This window comes from Pongo pygmaeus, chromosome Y (assembly GCF_028885625.2).
Source record: "Pongo pygmaeus isolate AG05252 chromosome Y, NHGRI_mPonPyg2-v2.0_pri, whole genome shotgun sequence".
Classification (NCBI taxonomy): Eukaryota; Metazoa; Chordata; class Mammalia; order Primates; family Hominidae; genus Pongo; species Pongo pygmaeus.
Window position 1 is genome coordinate 16692155 of NC_072397.2, and position 12089 is coordinate 16704243.

The 12089-nt window shown below is 38.9% G+C and overlaps 1 pseudogene; it reads left to right on the forward strand.

Annotated features, from left to right (window-relative positions):
* Nucleotides 1-12089, forward strand: part of LOC129025698 (chromodomain Y-like protein) — a 107635-nt pseudogene that overhangs the window by 24894 nt on the left and 70652 nt on the right.

Genomic DNA, 12089 nt, shown 5'->3' on the forward strand with positions numbered 1-12089 from the left:
TGTCCAGAACTAGACCAAGAAGGATACTCATTGTCTTCTAATCTAAAATGGTGGAGCCATATCTGAATATATATTCATTTAATGGTCTCACTCTTCAAACGAGGTAAAAAAATACCTAAAGACTGCTCAGAGAAAAATGTACAAGATAAAATGAGACACTGAAACTTGGAATCTTTAGCCTAAAGAACCAAAAACTAAAACTTCTGGATTACTGGATAGTCTAATTGATTGACTGATTGATTGATTGATTGATTGAGACAGAGTCTCGCTCTCTCAGCCAGGCTGGAATGCAGTGGCATGGTCTCAGCTTACTGCAACCTCCACCTCCCAGGTTCAAGCAGTTCTGCCATCCCAGCCTCCTGAGTAGAGTAGCTGGGAATACAGGTGTGTACAACCATGCCCATCTAATGTTTCTATTTTTAGTAGAGACAGGGTTTCATCATGTTGGCCAGAATGGTTTTGGACTCCTGACTTCAGGTGAACCACCCGCCTTGGTCTCCCAAAGTACTGGAACTACAAGGGTAAGCCATCGCGTCTGGTCTGGATAGAGTGCTTTAAGCACAATAGAAGTAACAGATTGGGTATGTATAGTCCCATGTGCAGAGAATTAAGACCAAGATATAGGAGTACAGGGAACAGATTTTAATTATCACAAGTAAATATGAACTCCTACAGAGCTATATCCATGTTGTTCAGTTGCTGTGAATGTCTCCACCAAAACTCATGTTAAAATTTAATTGTCATTGTGGCAGTATTTAAAGATGGGGCTTTTAAGAGATAATTAGGTAATGAGAGTTCCACCCTCATGAATAGATCACTATTCTGATCACAAGAGTGGGTTAGTTACCATGGTAGTGGGCTCCTGATCAAAGAATGTGTTTGTCCCCCATTTGCTCTGCCTCATGTGCTCACCTTTGCTTTATACCCCTCCACTATGGGATGACCCTGGCCAGATGCCAGCACTGTATCCTTGGAAATTCCCAGTCTCCAAAACCATAAGCTGAATAAACTTTGTTTTTAAAAATAAATTGGCTGGGAGCAGTGTCTCATGCCTGTAATCCCAGCACTATGGGAGGCCAACATGGGCGCATCACTTGAGGCTAAGAGTTCTAGACTAGCCTGGCCCAACACAACAAAATCCTATCTCTACTAAAAATACAAAAATTATCGGGCATGCTGGTGTGTGCCTGTAATTTCAGCTACTTCAGAGACTGTGGCATGAGAGTCACTTGAACCTGGGAGGCAGAGGTTGCAGTGAGACACGATCCAGACACTGCACTCCAGCCTAGGCCTGGGTGACAGAGTGAGACCCTGTCTGAAAATAAATAAAATATAATGAAATATCATCTATGGTATTCTGTGATAGCAGCATAAAACAGACTATGACAGAAAATTGATAAGGAGAAGTGGGACCATAGCTATAACAATATGTGAAAACCTGGAAGCAGCTTTGGAACTAGGTAATGGGCAGAGTCTGCAAGAATTTGGGGTAGCAGGCTAGAAAAACCTATATTGCTGTGAATGGAGCATTAAGGATGATTGTAATGATTGATCAGAAGACTAGGGAAAGTCTGAATATTCTTAGAGATTATTTAAATGATCATGACCAAAATGTTGATAGAAATAATATGGACAGTAAAATCACTCTGACAAAGTCTCAGATGGAACTGAAGAACAAGATATTAAAAACTGGACCAAATGTTATTCTTGTTGTAAAATAGCAAATAACTTGGCTGAAATTTATCCATGCCCAAAATTGCTTTATGGAAGGTTTGAAATTTGAGAGTGATGAACTAGGATGTATGGCAGAAGAAATGTCTAAATAGCAAAGCATTCAGGCTGCTGCTGCTACCTGACTACTTTCATCTGCTCACAGTAAGAAGCTAGAAGAGAGAATAATTTAAAAACAGAATTTATAACTAAATGAGAAGAAGAGTGAAAATATTTGGAAAATTCATAGCCTGGCTGTGAAAAGAACAGGAAAGTATGTATGGGTAAGGCCAAATGACTGTTTGCTAAAGACATTAGCATGAATAGAAGGAAGGCAGATGATATTCATCAAGACAATGGGAGACAGACTCTGAAGGTATTTCAGAGACCTTCCAGGCTGCCATTCTCATCAAGGCCCAAACTCTAATAGGGCAGAATGTTTCTGGGGAATAGGAACAGGGTACCCTCTGCAGGCTTACTGTCCAAGGCTACCTTGCTACTTTGTTTTCTGCACTCTGGTATAGCAGCCCTTGTCTGCCCCAGCTGTGGCTCAAAGGGGATCAAATATGGCTCATCCCACTGCTCTGAAAGATACATATGGTAAGCCTTGGTAGTGTTTATATGGTGCTAATTCTGCAAGTGTGCAGAATGCAAGAGCCATGAAGGCATGGATTCCTCTTTCTGGATGGTACAGGATGCTGAAAACCATGTGAAAACCTAGGCAGACACCTGACACAGTCATGTGTGGGAGTGGAGGGTCACAACAGACAGCCCTTACTAGGGCAATACTCAGTGAAAACATGGGGTTAGGGCCACCTCAAAGACCCCACAACTGTAGAGTAACTTGCATGCAATGCCAGCCTAGGAGAGTTGCAGGCACAATATTCCAGTCCCTTCAGTGTGCCCAGGAAGTAAGACATGAAGTCAAAGGACTCCAGCTTTTTTTTTCTCTTGCCCCAGGTGATCATATTCTCCAACTTTAAAAATTAATGTCTTCCCTTTGGATTTTAGACTTACGTAGGGCCTTTTACTCTTTTCTTTTTGCCTATGTCTTCCTTTTGGAATGGGAAGGTCTATCCTATATTTGTCTCACCATATTTTGGAAGTAGACACACTTTTTATTTATCAGGCTTACAGCTGGAGAAATATACCCTGAGACAAATCATGTTTGATTCTGTATTAGTCCATTTCACAGTGCTATAAAGAAATACCTACGACTGGGTAATTTATAATGGAAAGATGTTTAATTGACTTACAGTTCCTCATGTCTGGGGAAGCCTCAAGAAACATGATCATGGAAGAAGGCAAAGGGGAAGCAAACACCTTCTTCCCAAGGCTACAGGAGGAAATGAGTGCAAGAGTGAGGAAGTGCCACATTTTAAAAACATCAGCTCTTTTGAGAACTCACTCACTATCATGAAAATGGCATGGAGGAAATCACCCCACGATTTGATTACCTCCACCTGCTCCCACTCCTGACACATGGGGATTACAACTCAAGATGAGATTTGGGTGGGGACACAGAGGCAAACCATGACAGTCTTACCTATATTTGATTTAGATGAGATTCTGGAGTTTGGAGTTTTGAGTTGATGCTGAAACAGGTTAACAATTTGGGAGCTGTTTGAATGGAGTGAATGTATTTTGCATGTGAGAAGGACATGAGTTTAAGGGGACCAGGGATAGACTGCTAGGATCTGAATTTTCCCACCAAAACTCATGTTAAAATTTATTTGCCATTATAACTATTAAGAGGTACAGACTTTAAGAGGTGGATTAATATCATTATTGGATAGTGGGGTAGTTATCACTGGAATGAACTCCTGATAAAAGGGTAAGGTAAGTCCCCATTGACTTTCTCTGTGTCATTCACTAACCTCCACTTTCTACCCTTCTGCCATGGGATACTCTCACCAGATGACAGTGCCATGCTCTTGGACTTACCAGCTCCAGAACTATGAGCTGAAAAAAAACTTTATTTTCTTTATAAATTACCCAGTCCGCAGCGTTCAGTTATCATAATAGAAAATGGACTAATATAGCAGACCATGGGACTTCCCTTGAGGCAGAAAATAGAATGAGAGCCCCTGGGTACTAGAACACTAGAAGGATATGACAGACCATATTTTCTAAAGTGCTTCATACTAATATATATTCTATCTCATATATTCTTACAGTGTGACGTTTGGAGCTCAGGGAATAAGTTCATGATAACAATGAAAGGAGGTGAGAAACAAGAAAGTCCGTGTAAGGAGCAGGGAACACCTCAGCCAAGCACTTTGTCTATGAAGAGGTAGCTCAAATTCCTGGGACCATGTTTGTGGAACAAATTATACATTATTGGAAAATAAGGGTAAACACAACCAGCATAAAGTCATGATTCTTGTTCTATGCTCTCCAAATGGTGCATTATATCTTGATTGATCCATTTATCATAGTAACTTTTAATTATTTGTTCAATATAACTCTTTTAACTTCTAGAGAGTGAAGATCAAATAATGTCTCTAGTGATTAACACAATATCTGAAAGAGAGCAGCAACTCAATATTTCTCTGATGAATAAGAAGATAGACGAAATAACTGGTTGCCTGGCTAGCTCAGTGAATAAATTTTGGATAGATAATAAATACTTGATAGATGGATGACAATTCCTCTTGGATCTTCAAGTCTGCAAGCCTACCATACAAGCATGGAGTTACTATTCTGACACCTGGGTGACTTTCTTATGGTGCTGAAACTGAAGGAAATCTATTTTTTAAAACTTTTGTTTTTCTTTTAATGATAACATGCCTAAAGGGCTTTGTCTTTTTTTAAGTTCTCCAAGAAGCAGAATCCAAAACACAGGTATGTGCAAATAAACTTTAGGAGAGTTGATCCCCGGAATCACTGGTAAAAGAGGAGAAAAGTAAGACAGGCAAGAGAAAGGAGCCAAAAAAATGCGTTAATGAGTTTACTGCTTGGGAAACTGTACTCAGTCCTTGTGTGGATATCTGGGAAATAGTGTAGAAGACATCTCAGAGTTGGCTCATCCAAAGAGCAAGGGACCTGGGGTGTTTATCCACCAGCTCCTATCTCTCATTCGGTGATGATTAACCTCATGAGAAGGTCAACTGCCAGCATGTCTGATCTGCCCACATGCTGGCAAAAAAGTACCTGTCACCAAAAAAGGGGAGTTGTGAGAGCTAGGGGCATGAAGCTATCCTCCTACAGACAAAGTGAGAACTGAGGCCTTACCAGCAGGGCATTGGCAACTTCTACAACAGGCTCCCTTCCACATAGGCCCTAAGCCCTACTTATGTGGTTTGGAGACAGAGATTATCAGGCCCCTGAGTTCCAGAACACTCTCTGGTTTTGGGCTGAGGGGTGTTTCCTGATAACAAAGGAGATTAAGGTCAATCCTGTGTCACCTTCACTCTGTTTGATCCATTTGGATACTATGGAAGCTACACAATTCCTTGTAGATTTTTGAGCTTTACCCTACTCATACTCATGTACTTACAACTCAATTAATTCTTCATGTTATCCTATGTGTTGCTGTAATGTTTGGTTTTGATCAAAATATTGTTCATTAAAATCCTTTTGCTTTTGCAGGGTTTCTTGTCTTCTTCCTCACTCTTCTACCTTTCACAGCATTGACAAAACCTGGAAGGGTCTAACAGTGAAAAAGAACATGAAGCTCAGGTGCTGAAAATAACTTACACAATGTTACCTACCAAGATTAAAACAGATCTATGATTATAATTCAAGGTTCTAGGCTTCTAGTTCATTCTACTTCAGAGGTTGACCAACTGTGGTACTTAGGCCAAATCCGGCCCACTTCCTGGTTTTGTAAATGAAAGTTTGATTGAGGCATTTGTTACATATTACTGAAGACTTTCTGACACTACAATGGCAGAATAGAGTAGTTGCAACAGAGACAGTATGTGTTGCAGAGCCACAATGTTTACTACCTTGCCCTTTACAGAAAATGTTTGCCCTTTTCTAGAGTGTTGTTTATCCTATTATTCCCCAATTTCTCTCACATTACACAGAGTCACAATATCCTCTCACGTCCAGTCTCTCTCCTTAAGACTTCACAGTAGGCCATGAAAGTAGGCAGTTTTCCCCATTTTATAGACAAGAAAATCAAGGTATACAAAGGTTAAGTGAGTTGCCCAAGATTATGTGACTCGTTAAGAGGCAGAGATAAGAATCCAGTTCATACCTTCTGACTTTAAGTCTAGTATTTTCCCACCTAGCCTCCACTCCTCAGGTTCCCTCATGCCTGTCCTTACTTTAACTTTGATACCCATCCATTCAAGCCAAGAGCATTCCTCAGTAGTTGCATGGCTTTCTGTATAGAGTGGGTAATCTTAGGTGTATATCTTTCATGTTGAGTTCTTGTTGTCTTCAACCCAAACCAACATATCGCTCTAGTATAAGATAAATTACAAGAAGCCAGAATCAAGGCCACAGATTTTGATAATGTATGTGGTTTTTTTTAATAAACTGTAGTTCACTGAGGTAGAAATGTAAGCCTTTCAAATGCAGAGGACTAGGAAGATTTTTTTGCAGCATATGCTCCTAAGCTAGATCTCATTGATTAAATAAATTTTACTGAAGGCTTTGGTGTACCCAATACAAGCCACAGAATTTTGTCTGAAATAGTCCAGTGGGTCCACATGGTTCAAACAGCTGTCTGACAAATATACCAACGGATAAAAGAAAATAATTACAAAAGTTGGACACATACTTCATAGAAAGTGTGCATGTAGATCAGTAATATTGAAAATCACAGTATGCTAAAAAAATTGGCATCCCATCATAAGTCATATTTGATTAGTTCTAAACATTCAGCCATTTGAATAATAAATTTAAATTATCTTCTACTGAATAAAAAGATTCTGGAACTTATACATTTTGGGGTTAAAACTGACAAATTGCTAAGGTTTGAATGTATTTCCTCCAAAATTCAAGTATTGACATTTAATGGCCAATGTGATGGTACTAAGATGTGGGGCCTTTAAGAGGTGATTATGCCATGAGAGCTCCTCTCTTATGAATGAGATTAAGGCTCTTATATAAAAAAAAAAGTCTTCTTGCAGCATTCAGCTAGCTTGCCTTTCTGACTTCTGCCCTGTGAGGACATAGAGTTCTTCCCCTTCTCAGAGATGCAGCCCTCACTAGATAATCAGACCTACCAAACTTCTATCTTGAGCATCCCAGCCTCCAGAATTGTGGGAAATAAATTTCTGTTCTTTGCGAATTACCAGTCTGTGGTATTCTGTTATAGCAACACAAAATTGACTAAGACGCTAACCTAAAATCACACCACACATGATCTACCATGTGAATTTGACAATACCCAAACTGGTTTATACCCTGTTCAGTGGGAGAAGTCCACTGTTTCTTCTACCCTATTATCCCTTGGGATCATGCCATCTCTTAGTTTAACCCCTAAATGCCCACTGTGGTGTTTTATATATATTTTTTCATCCAGGGTTTCTGGCTCAAAGCTCCCATAACCTTTGTTATAGTCTTTTGTTATAATGTCGGGTATGTTAGGCCTCAGGAAACAGAATATCTCTGACCTTCTTTCTCCTTCCCCTAGGGAAAACTCTAATCTTCCCTGATCTTTTTACTGTGAATCATAAAATCCTCATTCCAGAAGAGGTCCTGCCCCATAGCCTGGGAGAAGGAATGTTGACATCATGAAGCTTCAATAAAAAACTAAGCAAACAGGAATTGAAGGCAGCTTCCAGAAAGCTGAACATGTGAAGTTTCCTCCTAGAGGGTGGCATGCCCAGGAGGGCATGAAAGCTCTGCACTCCTTTACCTATACCTCAGCTTATGTGTCTCTTCATTTGTAGTCTTTGTAATATCCTTTACAATAAATTGGTGAATGTAAGTAAATGTTTCACTGAGTTCTGTGAGCTGCTCCAGCAAACGAATTATACCCAAAGACAAGGTCATGGGAATCCCAACTTGACATATATAATATAATATAATAATATTATATAATAATATAATATAATAATATTATATAATAATATAATAAAATATAATATACTGTATATATAGTATTATATTATATTATATATACTATGTATACTATATATAATATATATTTCATATATCAACCATGTCATAAAAGCCATAGAAATATAGTATATATATAATATATAATATATAATATATACATTATATCTTATATATCTTATATATTATATATTATATATTATATATAAAATATACATATATTATATAATATATAATATATAATATATATACAATATATAATATATAAAATATTTAATATATAATATATTGTATAAAATATATATAATATAAATATATATATATAATATACAAAACAAAACCTGAGAAAAACCTATTTGCTTGTTCATTGGCTTCTTTTTAAGATTTAACAGATATTTATTTTCAGTATTTCTTTTTTAAAATATGTATGTGCTTATATTTTATTTTATGTTACTTTTTTTAAGTTCTAGGGTACAGGTGCAGGATGTGTGGGTCTGTTACGTAGGTAATCGTGTGCCATGGTGGTTTGCTGCACCTATCACCCATCACCTAGGTATTAAGCCTCACATGCATTTGTTCTTTTTCCTAATGCTCTCCTCCCTTCCCCCACCCTCCCCTGATAGGCCCCAGTGTGTGTTGTTCCCCTCCCTGTGTTCATGTGTTTTTCATTCCTGTCTTTATTCAATCACTTAATCATTCAGCACCTACAATATGCAAAGCACTTGTTTTAGGTATTGCGGAGGACAAAGTTCACAATTTGAGGCCTGCCCTAAATGGATTTACTAATTAGAAGCAAACAAAATAGTCATTAGTAAGATGCAAATGGCCAAAGAAGATTTAAGGTTAAGGAAAAACTGATATTAGGAAAATTTATGGAGTAAAAAAACCATAATACATATAGTCTAAGAGAGCGTATAAAACTACCATGTAGCCTATGCCTGTATAATGCCTCCAATCCAATTCAGAAACGATCTAAACTAACACTCTAAGGCATAAAGTTTTGGTACCGAAAGAAGCTTTAGAGAGAGCTAACATTTGTTCAATTCAATAATTAATAGGATTCTGCTGACCTGAGCAAACCACTCAGGCACAGTAAACAGGCAAAGGTCATTTCTTTATTTGAAATCAGGGATTAGGGAATAACACTCAGCCAACCACTGTGCTTCAAACACCTGCTGATGAAATCAGCTTTACCATTGTTGTTGCCAAAGCTAGTCCTTAATCATGAGTTTATCACATTTGTGGAGATCTTACTTAAGAATTAATGCTGCAGATTTACATGGGAGGAACTTGATCCTGTGTTTAGAAGTAGAGTTGAAGAGCCAAATGCCTCAGCAAACAATCCTTTGAGACCATTTAGGAGGACGTAACAGTTAAAGGAGGAGGCACGTGGAAATTTGGGTGCCAAAAATCTTGGGGCAGCAGCAGTCAAGGGAGGAATGGGCTATTTTGAGCACATCTGTGCTAGGGATTGTATAGGGATATAGAAATGCCTATTTAATATTTACAACATCTCTGCAAGATTCTTATGTATCTCCTATTACAGGTAAAGAAACTGAGACTAAAGAAGAAATGATTTGCCCCAGTCACAGAATGAAGGCACAGCTAGACTATAAAACAGATTCTGCCTTTTAAGGCAGACCACCAGAAACTCTGTGGGAGATGTTCTCTTCATCTGTAAATTGGAGGTGAGGGGTTTTAGGAGATGGTCTCCAAGAGTATTTTCCTCATAAAAGCCAAGCTATGGGTCTCTACCTGACAGCCAACAAACCCGGTGCTGTGTCTTGGGGGAAACTTCCAGTCCCAGTAATAGTACACTCTTCCCTTTGTACTAAATTTACAAGTTTAATATAATAAACCAACTTTCTCTATAGCTATTCTTCATGTGATTTGAAAACACCTTAAGATATATGGAAACTGGCACTCTCAAACACAATAGTGCACATTTTATGAAAAAGAACAAAATGTAAAAACTTACAAGATAAACACTTAAAACTTTTGATCCCATGATTTTATTTGATGATGTGTTATTTCTCTCTTGTTTAAAACTGTGGATGTAGGGGGTTAATGTAGCAGCTGTACTCCTTGAAGCCTTTGAGGGTCTGAGACTCACCTAGGTCAGTGTTCTATCTTCCTTGTGATGTGTCCCTTGTCTTTATAGTCACAGATAGGGAATAGAACTTCAGAAACAATATCTGCATCCCAAGCAGGAGAATGACAGAAAAAGAAGAGGAAAATAATGTGTACCAGCTGCTACATGGTACTGGTGTTTACATCTCATTGGCCAGAATTAGTCACAGGGCAAAATGTTCCTGCAACACAGACTATGAAGCATTTTTTTTTTCTGGGTAGCCATATACTCTGTTACAAGTCTGAGGTTTTATTATGAAGGAAGAAGTAGAGAATATATATTGGTAATAACCAGCAGTCTCTGCCAGTAAGTAAAAAAGGGACACTGAAGTTTCTATATTATCATATTACATGTGAAGAAGAGGATATATATAGGCATGGCTTTTTTATTGCACTTTGCTATATTGCATTTCACAGACAGCACATTAAAAAAAAAGGAAGGTTTGTGGAAACCCTGCATTTGGCACAATTTTTCTAAAAGCATGTGCTCACTTCCTGTCTCTGTGTCATGTTTCGGTACTTCCAGCAATATTCCAAGATTTCATTATTGTCAAACTTATTATGATGATCTGTAATCAGTGATCTTTTATGTTACTATCATAATTGTTTTGGGACACCATGAAACACATCCAAATAGGATGGTGGACTTATTGGATAAATGTGTTCTGACTGCTCCACCTGTACCTGAACAATACTGGGGTCTGGCTGCTTGGTCTTGTGGTCTAATTAACAAGATGTGGGCAGACCAGGAAAGAAGAGGGTTTATTTCTATAACCAGCCATAGTGAGAAGGTCAGGGAAGTTCACCAGACCCCTCAAAGTTACAAGTTTTTCTTCAGGCCTTATACACATTCAAGCTATACGCCTACATGTGGGTGTGCACTTGCCATTAGGAGTATTTCACTCAATCTAATCTTTAACTGGGGTCTGGGGTCTGGAAAATTTCTTTAGAGCCTTGCTAAAATTACTTAATCTTATGTGGGTCCTAGTACAAGGTGGGTGTAAAAATGCCTTCATCATTTTATCAGGGTTTAAGGTCTGAGAAAACCCAGTTGGGGTCTTAATGAGTTTGTCTTCACATTTCAGCCCTTTTATTAAGACACAAATTTCTCCAACTACTAATGTTTAATTTACACATCCATCAGAATTATAGTAAAGGGTTAGTAGAAACTGACTGTTTTGGTTGCTATTGGAGACGTGGCCTGCCACAATCCCCACAATTTTTGCATGATTCCTATCATGTCAGTTACTTTTCTAGGCATTTGTTCATTAAAGATGTGTACAAAAGTGTAAACTCTAACATAGCAGACTAAAGGGAAATGGGTGACATATTCTTTCTGGGTACTTCCTGCTAAAGAGGGTTGTTGTCAGGGGACGTTAGAATGAAAGATATCTCTTTGACACTGGTAATTCTCCTGACTTGGAGCGCTCCAGGGCAGTTCCTGTTGAAACATAATTGCCTGAGTTTGGGGACTGACTTGGAACAACACCTGATAAAAATACAGTCCACAACACAGTGCTATGCGTATGCCCCAGAGGGCGGCAAGGGCTATGAGGATTTCATGCCACCAGAAAGGTCTTCCACTAAACCAAGATGCTATCCAGTCATGGAGTGACAATGCAGAGATGGAGTGACAATGCAGAGATGGAGATGGCTTGGACTTGCCAATGCATGTCCTCTTAGGCCAAGGAAATGTTTCCAGAGTTGTCGGGAATATACACACAACATTCAGTTTTGATGAGGGCACACGTTCCTCCTTCAGCCACAGTTAAAATATCTGGGCCATTGTGTTTTGTAAGATGGCCTTGCGCATGTAATACATGTCAGTATTCACGAAAGAACTACTTTTGAAGCTGTCATTTAGGGCACATTGGGTAAAAGTAGTTAGAGCCTCTTTGTGCTGTATGGCAGTTTCTAAACCTTCTGAGGGCATAAAGATTGTGGGTAGGTGATCATTCCTGTGAACAATGGACCTAGTCCATTGGTAAACCATGTGTGGAAGATAAGGAGAGATTTCAGTGTTTTTCACCCAGCATCATTGTGCCCAGGGAATAACTAGTGTGCAGCGTCCAACCAACCTGAGGGAAGCCAAGGACATAAGTTTGGGTCGCAGAGCCAGTGGGTTCAACTGGGAGCATACCAATTCAAGCCAGGTCACTGAGACCAGTCCATGGCAAATAGGTCCCTTTGTTGTAAGAGTATAGTAGGTTGGTAGCATCCAGGTGGAATCC